We start from the raw sequence: 18,875 nt of genomic DNA, 5'->3' as shown, positions 1-18,875 counted from the left end.
CAAATAAAATGCCTTTCTCCCGCGCAAATTCAACATATGTCTGACTGGAATGTTTCTTATGGCTTCTAAACCGTTGCCTATAGGCTTCTGGCACCAACTCATATGTACGCAAAATTGCAGCTTTCACTACCTCATAATTCACGCTATCCTCTACGGACAATGTAGCGCAAGCATCTTGAGCCTTACCAGTCAACTTGCACTGTAACAGCTAGGGCCAAACCTCTTTAGGCCAGTGAAGAGTTGATGCAATCCGCTCAAACACGCTAAAATAGGAGTCAACTTCTGTTTCACGAAACTGCGGTACAAGAGAAATATGTCTACTGACATCAAAATTGGTCCCCATCGAGCCAGCCCCCGTCGAAACATCAGCTGGCTGTAAGGGTTGCACAACTGGATCCGGTGTCACTTTAGCTGCACTCAATTCAAGCTCACGCAGCTTAACCTGAGTCTCCGCCTCAATTTCGAGTCGGCGAACTTCAAGTCGAAACTCCATATCAGCCCGACGATCTTCTGCCCGTTCACGCGACTCCATTTGGACTCGTGCTAAGCGGACTTTAAGCCGCACATCACCTTCTCCAGAATCAGCAGAGCCCGGAGAAAAAGGCTCAAAGGGCGGCAGAGCGGCCTTGGCACCAGAATCCTCTACCTCAGCCATTCCACCTCGCTCTGCTTCGCCAGGGCGACCACCAACACCTTCAACTACTGCAGGCAACACTAAAACACCTAGCTCCACCAACTTTTGAGACACAGTATACTTAATCTCTCTTTTTAGCCGCTGCCTTGAAACAGCAATCTGATAATGAGCAGCAATACGCAGCAAGTCATCTTTTCTACTTTTATTTAACTGCTCAACTGTAGGTGCACTGACAAAAGTGTCTAAATCAAAATCAGCCATACTTCTGAAACTAAGGTTTTAAACCCCACACACTAGTTACTACCTCACACAACACTAACTCTTCAAAAAAAACTGAACATGGATATTCCACCATCCACACCAGCAGTAATTAATATCTCTGGAAAATTTATATATAGAATTTAAAGATCTCGGACGAGCCCCCATTTAATGTTACGTACTTGAAATTGTCTAGGGCATGTACCGCAACATTTATATATTAACGTACTGCTGAAGGTGGGGATATGGTGGAAGAACACATGACAGACTCTTTTAAAGGGAAAATTAGACTGGGCTTTATTCTCAACAAGCCAAAAGGCCACTGGACCCAGTCAAAACAACAATAATGTGCGCTTAATACAATGTGATATAAACAAAGACAAACAACAAACAAACAATAAATGGGAAAAGAACAAAAAGTGGCTCCTAAAGGAAAGAACAAAATATAACAAAAATATCCTTAATCTAAACCTAATCTAACCAAAACAAAAATGTAGAACACAAACCGAAATCTTCAGTGCATCCGGCACCCTAACTAAATTACCTATAAAACAGAAATACAAAGGATGGCGCTCACTCCTTACCTAGTGTGTCTAACAAATCATCGGCTACGGGTGCAGTGTATATCGCGATATACTAACCTGCGTTCTCTTCCCAGAATGGCAGTTTTTAACAGATATCTCAAAGCGAATAAAAAGCTAGACACAAACTAATCTCGCCCATGTTAAGGCGTAACAAATACTTAGAAACACAAAGCACATAGCACACAACTTAATTGGCGGGCAGAAACAGTCAAAACCTCAGTTTACAGCAGATAAACTCATTCCGCTGTAAAGCGCTCGATTTACCACAGAGGAGTTCACAGTGTGCTCCGGAGAGAAAGCATGAATGAACACATAACCCGTTTTAACCAGCTGGGCAGCCTCCGATTGGCTCTGAAGCGGCGCCTTGATGATGACTGACGTCCAACTCGGCCAATCACAGCAACCTGTGAGCAGAGAGAGTAAACTAGAGACAGAGAAGATAATGAGCATAACAACCGACACGTGCTCAATACACCGGCGTGCACAGATCAATTAAAACAGAATATGCGTGAAGCGTAACAATGGGATTTAAAAACAGGAAAGGCAGCTCATTCCAGAATCTCGGAGCTGCCACGGCAAACGCACGGTCACCTCTGGATTTTCGTTTGGTCTTGGGGACGACCAGCAGTGCCTGGCCAGCCGACTGGAGCGAACAAAGGGGGGTGTAAGGCACGAGCAGATCTGACAGGTACTGGGGGGCCAGGCCATGCAGACATTTAAAAACAAATAAAATAATTTTAAAATCAGTGCGAAAGTGCACAGGGAGCCAGTGGAAGGATTGGAGGATGGGTGAGATATGGTCAAATTTTCGAGTTCCAGTTAGAAGACGAGCAGCTGCATTTTGGACTAATTGTAATCGTGACATAAGTGATATGCTAATACCAGTGTAAAGTGCATTACAATAATCTAAACAAGTGGCAATAAAAGCATGGATTAAAATTTCAAAATCATGTCGAGATAAAACCGGTTTTACTTTGACTATTTGCCTCAGCTGGAAAAAGCTGGTCTTCACCACTGCACTAATCTGGGCATCAAGTTTTAACCGACCATCCAACTTGACTTCCAGGTTTGTAACCACAGGGCTAATGTCTCGGGTTAGACAAACCAAGTCAACAGGAACCACAGCAGCTGAGTCACTAGGAGAAAATAACACAAACTCAGTTTTGCTCTCATTTAAATACAAAAAAATTCATAGCCATCCATGCTTTCACTTAATTCAGACACTCTAAAAGGGTTTTTGACTGATTTAGCGGCACATATATTTGGCAGTCGTCAGCATAAAAATGGAATGAAACATTCTGACTTCTAAGGATTGACCCAAGAGGCAGCAGGTACATTGAAAAAAGTAGCGGCCCAAGGACAGACCCTTGAGGAACACCGCACGACAGAGGAGCCGAAGAGGACACAGCATCACTGACCTGAACTGAAAAATGTCTGCCTTCCAAATAGGACATAATCCAGGCTAAGGCCTACCCCTTAATGCCCACACAGTTCTCCAGTCGCGACAATAAAATTTGGTGGTCGACTGTATCAAACGCAGCCGTAAGGTCCAATAGCAGCAGAGCAACAGTATCACCAGAGTCTGAAGCCAGAAGAATGTTTTTGAAAACCCTCAGCAGAGCTTGTCTCAGTGCTGTGGGCTGACTTAAACCCAGACTGGAAAACTGCAGTTATACAATTGTCATTCAAAAAAGTGCTCAGCTGCAGATAAACAACTTTCTCCATAATTTTGGAAAGCAGAGGGAGCTTAGAAATAGGCCGATAGTTAGAGAGCTCAAGTCTGTCTAGACCAGGTTTCTTTAACAAGGGTTGAACAACTGCATGTTTAAAACTCATAGGTACGACTCCAGTAATTAAACTGACATTAACACTATAAAGTATGCAAGGCGCCACTGTAGGAAAAACCTCTTGAAAAAGACGAGGGGGAATCACATCATTGGGGAGCCAGTGAACTTAATTTGACCAATAATCTTTTCTAAAAGAGGCAAACTAACAGGCTCAAACTAGTTGAAAACAGCAGAGCAGGTTACAGAAATGCCAGGTTCATACAAAGGTGGACCAATAAGGGCCCTAATGCTCTCCACCTTGTGGATAAAAAAGTGAAGAAATTCCTCACACACTTTTGATGGGTTCTCAAAACACTGGAGTTGTGGTACATTAAAAAAAAGTTTTGATGGTATTAAAAAGAACTCGAGGATTGTGACCATTAGAAGAAATAATGTTAGAAACATGCTTGGTCTTTTCAGCTTTTACAATTTTTTATAAGAACACCAACTCTCTCTAAGTATCTGAAATGACACTTGGAGTTTATCCCTCTTCCACTTTATTTCCGCCCTTCTGCACTCGCGTCTGGCAGCGCGGGTGACATCATTCAGCCAAGGGTCAGATCTCGGTTTAGACACCCTGGTTTTTAAAAGGGCAACCATGTCTAATGCTGCTAGGCAAGCAGTATTAAAACCAGCGCACAGATCTTCAACAGTTGTATTAGGACAAAGAGAGACACAATTTAGATTAAAAACAGAGGAAAACTGAGCAGCAGTGGAAGGGTTAACTATTTGACCAATGCGCACAGGGGCACACGGTTTAACTATGACACAGGAGAGGAAAATTTCAAATACAACAGGCATATGATCAGAGAAGAAAGCATCACAGAAGAAAATAACAGACTAGCGAGAGCTGGCACAAGCGAACTTGGCAAGAGACTAGATTAGAGTGAATGGAGAGCTATGTCGTGAGTCAATTTAAATGCAGTGATGTATTTTTGTCCGAGTACAGATACAGATAGTTCAGTTAACAGATACAGATAATGCTGTACTCGCTCATCCCTATTTATTAACAACATAAATGTATTTAAACATGTTTGTGTGTGCGTGGCTGCGTGCGTGTGAGTATTTCCACAAACTAAAGGAAAGCTTTAACTGTAGCCTATATTTTGACTAGTTTATTCGTTCACATATATATATATATATATAACTAAATACGACCTCACGTTTCATACGTTTGCAGCCTCTGAAACCTCTGTCCGTCATAACAATTAATTCAGATGTTTCGATTTTCTGCATTTTTCGCATCATTTTTCATAGCAAATATTTTGAGGGGTGTTTTTGACCATTGAGAGCCACCAAATGACGAATATGAAAAAACAAATACGACAATTTGGGACTCAGTAAGGGTGCAAGGACCTTGCAAGGCTTGCGCAGTTTCTCGAGGAGAAATCAAACAAATGAGCGCCGTTTTCTAAAGTCTATGAGCGCAGCACACACAAGTAAACTAAATTGACATACTGCAGTTAAATTTCAAAATGTGGTGTTTTTATATTTCTAACATTTGAATACAGTTCAGCAACATACATCACACGACCTGACGACCAAGAGAGCTGACAACTGACCATCACTTAATTTACCATCACCTCACGATTGAAAATGTGACACTGATATGACAGTTCAACAAACAAGTTAATAATATTAAGTCACTTACATTTTAGACGAAATATTGACTGTTTTGGTCTATTTTAGCAGCGAAAATAGATCCGATGAATCCATACAAAGATCACAACATAGCGCATCTCACAGAAACACTCAATCGTGTTTTGAATGATTCAGTGTTTTGAACAAATAGTTTGAGTCAAAGATTCAATGACCCATTCACAAACATCTTTCTCATTCTTGATGAATCGGCCGTTTGAACGAATCGTTTAAAATGAACGACTCAATGACTCGCTTAATAAAACCGCATCACCTGCATTTGCGCTCCCTATCGACAAACCAATCAAATTTGTTCAAAACTTTTTTTTTTAAATCAGTCCAAACACATTTAAATTTTTATTCAGAAGTTATGTATATACAAAACTATACATTTTATGACCGTAGTTTAGTGATAAAAATTTTTTTGTATCCTGTAGCCTATCCTGTAGCCTACTCGCGCCCCCCGGGAGAGAACCAGTGGTTTTAACGGTATTGTGTCATGATTTAAACATGCTTATAATATTGTTTTTATGACTGTACAGCTGAACACTGTACAGCTCAAGAGTGTGACTGTTGGACTACCAATAGGACTACCAATTTTTTTCTTGTAATGTGTTCACAGTTCCATGTCTTTCAACAGCACGACTGCAGCCACAACAGTCAGTTTCAGCCAATTGGCAGAATCAAGGTACACCAAAACACACACCGACACACACATGTTTGTTTTTGTGAAAAGTGGGGACATCCCATAGGCGTAATGGTTTTTATACTGTAGAAACTGTATATTCTATCGCCATTCACTAACCCTACCCCTAAACCGAACCCTCACAGGAAACTTTGTGCATTTTTACTTTCTCAAAAAAACTCATTCTGTATGATTTATAAGCGTTTTGAAAAATGGGGACATGGGTTATGTCCTCATAAGTCACCCTCTCCTTGTAATACCTGTGTCATACCCATGTCATTATACAGAGTTGTGTCCTGATATGTCACAAAAACATGCCCACCGACACACACACACACACACACACACACACACACACCGACACACACACACACATAATGTATTCATTATCTGACGAAATGTATTTGTGACTTGTTTAGGAAGAGTGATTAATCCACAATCTCTTCGGGATGGTAACCATTTATTTCATCATAATTCTTCAATTATTATGTTGTCTTAGCGTTATTATTTTTTATTATTTATTGCTGTAGTTTGTAATTTCATTTTTGTTTCAAAATAAATTCTGCTCAGAAATCTACAGGTTATTTGAGAATTTAGAAAGAAGAATCATGTTGAAACTGGACCAAATCCAAAACCACATTACATCAGCGGTTGAAACAATGCAGCAATCAGTGAGCCAGCCAAGCACCTCTGTCTCTGATCTCACAGAGGTACAAGAGAAACCATGCAAGACTGTAGAGGAATTAGAGGAGTTGTGTGTGGAACTGAAAGATGCTGAATTTCGAAAGAAGATGGTATGTGTCACACCTGGACTCATTTAGTGTGTTTTTGCCCGTGACCCAGTTTCTGTCTTTCCGTGTTTTGGTTTGATTAGTTCCCAGGTGTGTCTATTCTCTTCCTCATGTGTGTTAATTTAGTGATTCCATCCACCTGTGTTTCCCCTTTATCCGCTGTACATAAGCCTTGTCCTTTCAGTTCTGTTTTGTCGGGTCTCTTCACTTGCTACTTGCGTGTGTCTACCTCTGTGCTCCATGTTGGATATCCCCTGTGTTGGATATATTAAAAGCCTTATTCTGTTTATCCTCGACTCCGTATTCCTTCAGGCAGCGTAAACCCGTGACAGAAGACCCGACCAACAAAAAAAAAAAAAAAAAAGTTTAAAACTGCGTCTTTCCCTCCGTTTTGCTTTCGTTTTTTCTCAGTCTTTTTGTTTTGTAGTGTTTGATGGATCCCCTCTCTAGCCCCGGATTCCTCCTCCTCATGCTGGAGCAGGAAGGACGCTCTCTCGAGGACCACACCAGACGGTTTCTGCTATTAGCTAATGCCACCAGCTACCCGGACGACGCGCTCTGCACCTTCTACAACACCAGCCTGAACTCCAAGTGCAGAGCGTTGTCGCCCGAAGATGGTCCTCGGGAGGATTTCGCCGCATACGTGGAGTGGACTCTGGCGAGAAATGGCTCATCTTTCACCGTCAGCCCCATAGAGGATCTCGCCAGTCCCACTCCCTACCCAGAGACCAGCCAGCCACCAACTCGCTACACGGAGCCAGAGCCCACCGCAGCCGCAGAGCCCGAGCAATCCATTGACAGGGAACAGGATCTCGAGAGCGCGACTGACCAGGTGTGTGAGCCGGCCACACCGTGCATCGTGGGAGTCCTCGTGGAGATCGAGGGCGTGGAGGAAAGCCCTGCCCACACTCCTGCGACTGAGGGTGAGCTGTATGCAGTCTCTGAAGATCATATGGAGCAAGTTCTGGATCTGATGGACTGGTCTATGGAGGTAATCCCTAATTTTCCTGTTTCCCCGCTGGTTCCGTCCAGCCCTGAGTCCCCTGTATACCCTCTCAGTCTCCCACTCCTACCTCCTCCAGTCATTTCCTCTGCTCCATTTCCGCTGGTTCCGCCCAGCCCTGAGTTTTCTGTTTCTCCGCTGGTTCCGCCCAGCCCTGAGTTTTCTGTTTCTCCGCTGGTTCCGCCCAGCCCTGAGTTTTCTGTTTCTCCGCTGGTTCCGCCCAGCCCTGAGTTTTCTGTTTCTCCGCTGGTTCCGCCCAGCCCTGAGTTTCCTGTGTCTCCGCTGGTTCCGCCCAGCCCCGAGTTTCCTGTGTCTCCGCTGGTTCCGCCCAGCTCTGAATCTTCTGTGTCTCCGCTGGTTCCGCCCAGCTCTGAATCTTCTGTGTCTCCGCTGGTTCCGCCCAGCTCTGAATCTTCTGTGTCTCCGCTGGTTCCGCCCAGCTCTGAATCTTCTGTGTCTCCGCTGGTTCCGCCCAGCTCTGAATCTTCTGTGTCTCCGCTGGTTCCGCCCAGCTCTGAATCTTCTGTGTCTCCGCTGGTTCCGCCCAGCTCTGAATTTTCTGTGTCTCCGCTGGTTCCGCCCAGCCATGATTTTTCTGTTTCACCGCTGGTTCCGCCCAGCCCTGAATCATCTGTGTCTCCGCTGGTTCCACCCAGCCCTGAATCTTCTGTGTCTCCTGTATTCCCTCCCAGCCTCCCTCTCCCGCCTCCTCCCAAACCTGCTGGTCCCTCTACTCCTCTTTCGCTGGTTCCGTCCAGTCCTGATCCTCCTGTCCTTCCTCCCATCCTTCTCCTCTCTCCTCCTCCTAGACCAGCCAGTTCCTCGCCATCCCTGCTGGTGCCAGTCAGTCCCGCAGCTCACCCTCAGTCCGCGCCATCGGGGCGCGATGGTTCGCCGCTGGACTGCCAGTCTCCAGCTCCGCCTTGGCGCGTTAAGGCCCTGTCTCCGCCTCCAGCCTCCGAGCCCTGGACTCCTCCTCGGTCCTTCGACCCAGCGGCTCCGCCTTGGCTCTTAGCTCCCTCGTCTCCACCGTGGCCTGTCATCCCACCTGCTCCACCGGGCTCCCTCGTCCCTCCGGCTCCACCTTGGTCAGTCGTCGACCATCCGCCGCCTCGGGACTCCTCTCCTCTGGTTCCACCTCGTCACTCCATCCCTCCGGCTTTGTCAGGCTCCTCCTTCCCTCCAGTTCCACCTCCATCCTCGGTCGCTCCGGCTCCACAGCGGTCTGCCAGGACCCCGCCTCCACCTTGGTCGCCTGAGCCTTCAGCTCCACCTAGGCCCTCCGGATCCTCGTCGTCACCCTGGCTCTGCGGCTGTGCTGCTCCATCTTGGGCTCCTCACCCACCGGTGCAGTCTCCGCCTGTCGGCCCCCTGGTGTCGTCGACCCTTCCTTCACCATGGCTCCTCCCGCAGTCGACTCCACCTTGGATCTCCGTCCTGGCTGGTCTCTGGTGGACCATCTGGCTCCTCCTGCTCCTGTCTCCTCCCTGGCTCCTTCCTCCGTCTCCTCCCTGGCTCCTCCTTCTGTGGTCCCTGTCTGCTGGCCCATTCCTGGGAGTCCGTCCTCCACCGGAACCTCCTCCCAAGTTCCCACCCACGCCTCCCCCTGTTGTTTCTACGGTGCGAGGACGCACCTACCGGGAGGGGGGAGTACTGTCACACCTGGACTCATTTAGTGTGTTTTTGCCCGTGACCCAGTTTCTGTCTTTCCGTGTTTTGGTTTGATTAGTTCCCAGGTGTGTCTATTCTCTTCCTCATGTGTGTTAATTTAGTGATTCCATCCACCTGTGTTTCCCCTTTATCCGCTGTACATAAGCCTTGTCCTTTCAGTTCTGTTTTGTCGGGTCTCTTCACTTGCTACTTGCGTGTGTCTACCTCTGTGCTCCATGTTGGATATCCCCTGTGTTGGATATATTAAAAGCCTTATTCTGTTTATCCTCGACTCCGTATTCCTTCAGGCAGCGTAAACCCGTGACAGTATGTGCCTTAACACAAGCAACATTAGTGATTTTTAACCTATAATAAATTAAAACATTTTGCTCGTGTTTAATTACTGATTATTGTTGTTTGCAGATTCGTTATCTGTGTCTTCAGAGTGGAGGCAGCTTGAGAGATGGGATGCTGAAAATATTTGGAGATAATTCCTTATGGGGATGTTATAGTTACAAAGGGAGAAAGGGAAAACTTAAATTTCAGCAGCTCTACATCAATGATGTCATCATTCGTAAGTTGCAAAAATCGCCACTAATGACTAATTATCTCTTATTTATCTCTCTGTTTAATAATCTGCCTGTCAAATCATTTGGATTGTTAATAAATTGTAAATAATATTTGGTACGTTGTAAATGTTGTTCCTCCTTTTAAATATAAAATTCTTAAGTTGTTCTAAATACATATATTATTCATAGCAGGAATAAGATTAATGTTTGATGTTCTTAGATTATAACTTCGTCATTTTAATTTCTAGTTTTAATACTTACGATGTATAGTATAAGCACATGTGACAAAGTTGTTATGGAAATTAAGCTTAATGAGCTTATGTGCAGACATCAAATGAGGTTTTCATTTACACATGGGCTAGGCAACACAACTTTAACAGTTTTTCCCCACTTTAAAGTTTGAGTGACTGTACACGCCAATGTCATAATGCAAAGCGCAAATGCGATCGTAATCGAGTGCCAAAAGCTACACTTTAGTGTCTTTACGCTGCAGACATGAAGCAAAAGAGCATCGAAGAACATAAACAATCCGCCTTTCATAAGACAACTCACCTTACTCTATGTCATGGTAAAAGGTATTTTTCAGTACGGCTTTCATGGGGCTTATGCATAAGCGCATGTGATGAAGTCGTTACGGAAATTAAGCTTAATGAGCTTACGTGCCGACATCGAGTATGTCCTTTGCATTTACACATAGGCTAAGATTTAAGATTTAACAGGTTTTTCCACTTTAAGGTTTGAGTGAATCGCTCGGTGTTCATTTTCAGTTCTCTCTTCACAGCAGTTCAGTCAGTGTACTGTTTGAGTACATTAACTAATCCGGGATATTGGTTTGTTTTAACTCAGAGGGAGTGTCAGCCACATTAAACAAGTTAACAGCTTAAGTCATTTGTGGATTAATGCGTATTAGAGATGCGTACCGTTTAAAACGATTCAGTTCGATTTGGTGAACTGAATGATTTGTTCATGAACCGGATATGACAAACTTCTTTGTTTTGAACTCTCTCACAACAGACACAGAAGAGAAGACAATGCTGAATAAAGTCGTCAAATATCTTAAACTGTGTTCCAAAGATAAACGGAGGTCTTACAGGTTTGGAACAGCATAAGGGTGAGTTATTAATTACATAATTTTGCTATCTGGGTGAACTAACACTTTAAGGTTTGTCCCTGTGGAGGTGTGGAGTTTCTCCTCTCACTGGCGTCAGGTACACATTTTGTCCATCAGGTAGGGTGTTGTTTTATTTTTTTGTAGGAGGTGATCTGTACTTTGTCATCTCATGATGACTAGTATGTACTTATTCCCAACTAAAGCTCGTTTCAGTCTGCTGCTGTGTGGTTTCTACACATAGATACATCAGACTGAGCTACATATAGTTACTCATGTTTATGAACAATTAATATACATTTACCCCTTTGAGTCACGTCTGACTAGAATATCATAGAAACAAATATTAGAATGGTACCTTAACTGATAAAACGTGTACATGAAGGTGTCAGATATCATGAAAATCATTTGTTGTCATCAGTGAAAGCATAGTTTTGGTGTATATGCACTAATGTTCATTATTCCTCTCTTTGTCAAATCAGTGTCATTGTAGATGGCAGACGTATGTACTGACACCCCAGAGAGGAACTTGTGATAACCCTTTACTCAGATCAAATCCTGTCAGAATAGATTTTATTATACTGGAATTTTTCCTAACATTGAACACATTAATATATATTGATTTAAATAAAAAAATACCTCAGAAAAAAACAGATAGATAGATAGATAGATGGACAGAAAGACAGAAAGGTCTCGTCAGAAAGGTTGTTGCAGGTTTTAATAAAATGTTAATTCACAACAGTAATTATAAACATATGTATTGTACCGTACAGTTGGTTGAGCCGGTGTTCTGTCCATTAGTCCTACCCCATCAGATTTTGCTACCTCACACTAAAACAGTGGGTAGTACAATTAGATAACGAAAAATGCTACTGTAAAGTCTATGGTTTATTAACTAAAGCTACCCTTACAGTAATGCAGATGCATTAAATGTTGTTCAACATGAGAAAAAGGACACAATATTGATAAAACCTTGTTAGGGAAATCTGAGGAGTAGAATAAAATGTCAGGCTCATTCGGTTCTTTCTGAGTTGGGCTACTTCTGTGTGTCTTGCGTCATCAACCCAGAACTACAGCTCGATTCAGTTCATTTTGTGAATAATCGTTTAGCTTTTCGTGTTATGAAAATACAAGTGTCTTGATTGTCTGAATAAGAAGCAATTATTATAATATATTGATAATATTATTATATAAATTATAAAATTCCGAGAGCTATTTTTGGACCAAAATGTATTTTCGATGCTTCAAAATATTATAACTGACCCTCTGATGTCACATGGACTACTTTGATGATGTTTTTCTTACCTTTCTGGACATGGACAGTATACCGTACACACAGCTTCAATGGAGGGACTGAGAGCTCTCGGACTAAATCTAAAATATCTTAAATCAGGTGTTTCAAACTCAATTTACCTGGGGGCCGCTGGAGGTCTGGGTCAGGCTGGGCCGCATCAAGTATTACACAGAAAAGGAGCACAACTGATCCAACCATCTCAATCTTTATTATTAACAGTTCTTCAACATTAACGTTTCTTCCAAACATGAAGTGTTCCTCTGAATTTGAACATTCCTTTCTGAACATTTTTTATGGAACATAGGCTTCTCTTGCCTACTCCTTGCTACCAGAGACCTGGCAGAGCTTCCTCTCACACAGCTGAGACACATTTGGCTTCAGGGAGGAAACAGTTGAAACCCTCAGTGTGGCTTGAAGATGCTTATCAGTAAGTCTGGACCTGTACTTTGACTTATTGAAGTTCATGGTGGAGAAGAGCTTTTCACATAGATAGTTGCTACCGAAAAGGCAGATGGTCCGCTTGAACATCCTGGAGAGCTCAGGGAAGGTGGGTGGCAATTCTCCTTATAATTCCAAGGGGACGATATATTTTCCATTCACTTGGTGTCACACACGTTTCAACAAGTGATGGGTCGTTCTCGAATGAACCGGCTGATAGGTGAACGTTGCGAGCTGGCTCGTTTACCTGAAGAGTCGATTCTTAAAAAAAAAAATCATCATGTAATAATGAAATAATAATTTTAATTTTATTTAAAATAATATACTGATTCAAAGAACAATAATATAAAATTATATAACACACATTCGTTTCGACTGTCTGATCAGCCTCACATTCTGTTACTGTCAATCCCGCAACGTCAACCAGTTATACTGCCTGAGCAAGCCAACTCACACAAAGTGTAGTTTCTGAATGCAAATATCCCATAAAATACAAATATGGTCAGCATTGTGTGTGTGTGTGTGCTAGTTATTATACATAACTAGTGATATGCATAACATGCATGCTGGTTATAACATGGAAGAGAGAAAAAGAGGGAGCAGTTTAATTCGTTTTTCTATTTTTCTATTGTTCTATTATGTTGTTCAGATTCAGATTGTATTTGTTTTGAATGTTGTTTCTATACATTAAAAAGTTGTCATTGAAATGCAAATGTTTAATGGTATTGTTTTTTCATAACTGTTACGTCTCTGATGAAATTGTTTTTACTAGGGGTTAAAAGAGGTAACATTAAGTTGCATTTTAAAGAAATGAGGCAGGGAAAGAGGTGGCAATGGAATACATGACACAACTGCACTACAAGAAATATTTATTGCCCTCAAGGAACAACAAATTAAACAGACAAGACAAAGGAGAGAAGCGAAGTTAAAGTGGCGCTTAAATCATAAAATGAAATATGAACCCCACTAACTAACTAACTTCCCAAACCCCTAAACTAATAAAGAAAGAAAAGAAAAGTCTTCAACGCAAAAGCGTCATAAACTACACTAACTGCACTAAAGCCAAAACATACAAAAACAAGCGCACACAACTAAACTAGTGTTTCTAATACATCCAAAATCACTACGTGCAGATATGTAGGTCACGTGACTTACTAAACTCTTCCACTCCTTCCTTGTCTTCCAAACCATCAATAAGCTGAGAAAACATCAGATCAGAAATCAGCAAAACGACAAACGCACACCATAGTCACAGCAGAAAATGTCCTTCCCGCTCTTTCACAGATGTCCTCCTTTTAAACCTCTTGGATGCAAGCATGATTGGCAAAGGAAACGATGTTAATGATGATTGACAGCAAAGATATCCAATAGAATCCAAGGAAGGTGGTACCTTCAATGCATTTTAAAGATATTGTGAGACTGAGTCAAATGAGCCGGCTCACGAAAAAGAGCTGGAAGGTCCATTTAATCAGTTCTTTATTATTATTATTTTTGTAAATATGTATTCAAATGGCAAACATAGTATTGCAAAAGTAGACTTATGCCAGTATAGCAAAATATATATAATATAATATAATATATAATTGGCTGAAAGACCTTAGCAACATTGAAAGTAATCGCTGATTGGTTGGCGCAGGAGATCAGAGATCTGATGATTAACCTAGCTGTTGAACGTTTGATTTCAAATTGTCTGTAAATGTGACGGTTATATTTTTATCATCAACACTCACAATCAGCTGTAAATTTATAATCTACTTTATCTATATAGATAAATACATTTCTATAATGTTCTTAACCGTTATCAATTGCCAAAGTGCATACGTTTGGTAAAAACTGCATGGTTTTGTTGTGTATAGATGATATGTACACTAAAAAAAATGGATTTATGGCACTGTTCGTTTTACACATATATGTTTTGTTAAGACAACACAAATATATTTAGTTTTACGCCAAAACACAATTGTATTGTGTTTAATCAACTTAAACTGTTTAATTTTAAATTTTACTTTATTATAAATCGTTAAACTAACGTAAAGGGTTTCATTTCATAATTCAAAAAAACCCGGAAGTGACGATTTCCAATGCATTTGATGACGTTGCGGAGGGGAGCAAGAGGTACCAGTCAGGTAAGACAATCTAAAGTTTTTCTTGTGTTAAGTCAAAGTTTTTAATTTCTCTTAGAGTTTCTGTTTTGGGGTGCTTTTGTTTTGCAGTCTAGTATTGTGTAATCGGTTTATTGCACCGTTAATAGATGATTTTGAGCGGTTGGGAGATGTGAAAGCACACGACTCTCTGTAAAGTATTTACTTTAGTATATATATATATACACTAGGGCTGAAACAATTACTCGACATTATCGACGATAAAAATAAAATTGTCGGCAAATGTTTTTGAGTAACGTTAGTGGTTTGATCTCGTATCTGCCTAATTTGAAAGCCTCCAATAATGCAGTTTGACCAGTGTGGCGCTGTAGCGCAAGATTGTAAAACACTCTCCTGATTCAATTCAAAAGAAGAAGATAGCACTTCAGTTTGAGGAAACCGAGCCGATCCGAACCTTGGATGAATATGTAAATATATACTGCACGCCTTCCTCTCAATAACTGCATAAACACAACAAAAAACTGACCGCGATGTAAAAGCAGCTCTTAAGAACACAGCTATGTGGATGTTTGCACGAACTCTGAGGTTCTCCAGGCACTCCAGTAAAGAAAAGTCCAGTCACGTTTATTTATATAACAGTCCTTTATGCAATCGATAGCTTTTCAATATTAAACATGAAAATACAGAGTAAGTGTCGCTAGAATTATAACTTGATTTCCTGTTATAAAGCAGCTCTCCAGTGTGGAGCTAGCTAATAATAAAATCATTTTATAAGTGGGGGAAATATTTCATTAAAGTTTTAGTTCTGCGCTAGATCAAACCAAACTGTTAAGATTATCATAACCCAATAAGGTATTTTAAGAGAGATTGTATTTATTAATAAAATGTTTATCCAAAAATAAAACGTCCTATCACTTACCTTTACTTTATATTATACATATGGCTTACAATAAGAGATGTTAAGAGACAGAATGATTCGTCATTCAGCTACTTCCTCATATAACTAATCAAATGGCGAATAGGAGTTTCTCTCTTATCTCATTTTGTGTGGCAAATATATTTGTATAAATTGATTTTATTAGTAATACATAATGACTTTCAAAAGTGGAAGTAATTACCTTTATTTGTTATAATATGTATATTTTAACTAATTGCAAAAGATAAATAATCAATAAATGTCTAACCATGAGATGTCGACCGAGTTTGGAGGCCCCTGGCTTAGCACAGTGGAAGTATTTGAAGCTTTGTTTATGAACATGGCGGTGTGGTCATACAATGACTTTAAACCGGACACTACTCTGAGCTGTTCACATTATACAAATGCTCCAGATATGTAATCAGGTCCTCCCTTTTGGAATGGTAAACATGACACTATTCATCACTCACACAAATAAATCATTTAACATTTTGATCATTGAATTGGTTTTTGCTGTTCAAAATTTTTTTTTTTTTGTAACACATTGCACTTCATATGTTTACAGATTTGTGCAGAATTTGAGACATACAGAATTACCATAGGCCCATCAGAATCAACAATCTTTGCCAAACTTGATCCGGACTGCAAAACTTACGAAGATGTTTGCATACTGAAGAAGAGTCCTTGGACAAATAATGAAATCCTCTTGGTGCCCACTACACAGGTTAGAACAACTGCACTCAACACAACCTTGTATTAAAACATTATTCTCTCACTGGCCACTGGAAATTGACAAAAAAAGACAGATATAATAAGATAAGGTTTATTAATACATTAAATACAAAATATGTGGTATTACTATAAACTGATAGATTTATTTTAATGCAAGGCAGGGGTGTCCAGACCTGATCTAAGAAAGCCAGTGTTCTGTGGAGTTCAGCTCTAATACACCTGCCTTCAGGTACTTCAGGTAACTTCAGGTAAGACTTTTTTGTTTTAAAATTCCCAAGAACCTTGATTAGCTGGTTCAGGTGTGTTTAAATGGCTAGATCACCCAAAAATAAACATGTCATTACTCACCCTCATGTCGTTTTAAACCCGTAAGACCATCATTCATCTTCAGAGCACAAATTATGATATTTTTTAGGGATACCCCGATCATGATTTTTCATGGCCGATACCGATTTTTTTACAAGCAAACTGGACAATTTTTTTTTTAATCTTTAAGCAACAAACAAGAAGGAAGGACAGTCCACAGTCTACAGTCCAATATTGAGGAAAAGCTCAATAAAGCCCCTTTCACACTGCGATTCCGGCAAATACAGGTCCCGTAACGACACGTGACATCAGGGCGTGACGTGTAATGTACGAGTCGAAAACATTAGGCAGGTAATACTTTCCCTGAATCTGGCGAACGATCTCGGTGTCACCGTGGAAAGTGAGGAACTAACTGATCTCAGCTTCATACAGTTTGCACTTTTTTTTTCAGTGAACGTTGATCTTCCTTCAAAACAGCTGCTAAAAGAGTCGCACAATAACGTGCGTCATCACTTAGACACGGCATTAGATCTGGCTTTTGTTCACACAGTGCTTGTCCCGGGATTGAACCCAGTGTCACAGGTCGAAGCGGACCACAGATGTCGTGAGTCACGCCCCTTCCTAGTTTCCACCTCGAGGAGGTCCCAAGAACACCCCAATGACCAGACACACGAGAGACGGTAAGTAAATATTAAAACAAACTTTATTAAATTACTAAAAAAAGGGTATGGGGAAGGGAGGAAGGGAGGCTAAAATCCAACTCTCCAATTGGAGAGTAACAGTCTCGAGTCTCTTAGACTCCGTTGCGGGAGATCTCAGGTGAGTCCTTCACTCCTCTTTCCTTCTGGCTATGTGACGACAATCAGCTTATTCACAAGTGCCCCTTTGTTCTGGCTTGCAGGACGACTGTCCAGGACCCTCTCCTTTCCTGGACGTAACAGATACAAGTGGTAAGTATTGAGAGTTTAAATGCACGATGGATACCTGCTGCTACTCGTGGCGAACTCCGAGGCGGCCCAACGGGTTGGACTCCCGGTCGTCCAGATGCTGGTGGAGCTGCACAATGGCTGCCGGGATCCGACTGAAACCGTACTGGTAAGTGTACGGGGGAGGGGGGGGGGTTCCGCGGTTTCTGTATCCTGAGTGACGGGTCGACGTTCAGGTAGACGCTTCAAAGGGACCCGCTAGATCTGCACAAGAACATACAGGTAAGTATAACAGGACTGGACACGGACGGTGGACAGAGGGGCCGCTGGCTCTTCACTCGGGGCACAGGTAAGTGTAGAAAAGACAACTGGGGCTTCACTTGGGCATACAGGCGAGTGTACAACACAATATGCTGGCTTTAGCTTTGGGCATAAGGCAAGTACATCAAAGGTGACTGGGGCTTCACTTGGGCATACAGGCGAGTATACAACACAATATGCTGGCTTTAGCTTTGGGCAATAGCTTACGGTGAATATACAGGGAAACAGGAAGTGATGTAACTCACAGACCTTTGAGGAAATAGACGTCAGGCGTTCCTTTTCTGAGGCTTCAACCAACTGCTGCTAGGGATGCGGATCGAAAGCTGCTGCTGCGTTGGGCCGAACACGGCCTCCGCTGGTGTCACACACAGGTAAGTTGTTTCACCCGGGGTGTGCTACACTGGGTGGGTCGAACGCTTCCCTCTTCTTTCTTCCAACCGACAGGGCAAGAGATCTAGACAGGGGCGAACCTTTGAGGAACTCCACAGCAGGTAATAATACACGCACAGCTGATTTCCTCCTACAGCAGCCTACTCCTCACAGTTAATACTTCCCACTATATCCACACTGTTCTTACTTGAAATTGTTTCCCGCCACCGTCACGTGGGGAAGAAGGGTCAGGATGTCATCGACGGCATATAATTGGAGATGTTTTCTTCGCCCGCCTCAGTACTCACTTCCTTCGCAGGATTTCATCGGGCCTGAAAGGTGGTTGTTAACGACACAAACACAGCACAACACTGAAATTTTCAAATGTATACACTCACAGCAAAGGACAAAGACTCACCCACTGCACTCCACACACTCTTGGTGAATTTAGGGTCAAAACCCCGTCTGACCAAAGACTCGTCCTGGAAATCGTGGAGACACTGATGCAATGAATATTCAGATTTAAACGTCGCCGCCACGACACCCCAACGTCTTCTCTCGCTCACTGGTCCCGGCTCACCCACATTCCTCCTTCATGGTGGGGCCGCTCACATACTATGCCACAAACTCACAAAAAGGCTCACAGATAGTTCACTCTAGATGATTATGCTGCTGTACGATGGTTTAGGGTACTCACACCGTTACTAACACGAGGTCTCTTTTCC

At 42.2% G+C, this 18,875-nt stretch overlaps 1 long non-coding RNA gene across 1 annotated transcript; it reads left to right on the top strand.

Moving 5' to 3' along the window:
* The first annotated feature begins 14,576 nt into the window (after positions 1–14,576).
* Positions 14,577–16,637, top strand: LOC127968786 (uncharacterized). Its single transcript, XR_008156131.1, has 3 exons — positions 14,577–14,604; positions 16,062–16,220; positions 16,386–16,637. It is a non-coding gene; the product is annotated as an uncharacterized LOC127968786 (long non-coding RNA).
* The last annotated feature ends 2,238 nt before the right edge of the window (positions 16,638–18,875 follow it).

The sequence above is a fragment of the Carassius gibelio genome, chromosome A4 (assembly GCF_023724105.1).
Source record: "Carassius gibelio isolate Cgi1373 ecotype wild population from Czech Republic chromosome A4, carGib1.2-hapl.c, whole genome shotgun sequence".
Lineage (NCBI taxonomy): Eukaryota > Metazoa > Chordata > Actinopteri > Cypriniformes > Cyprinidae > Carassius > Carassius gibelio.
Note: the sequence above shows the minus strand (reverse complement) of the source record. Positions and strands in the feature narration are given on the sequence as shown.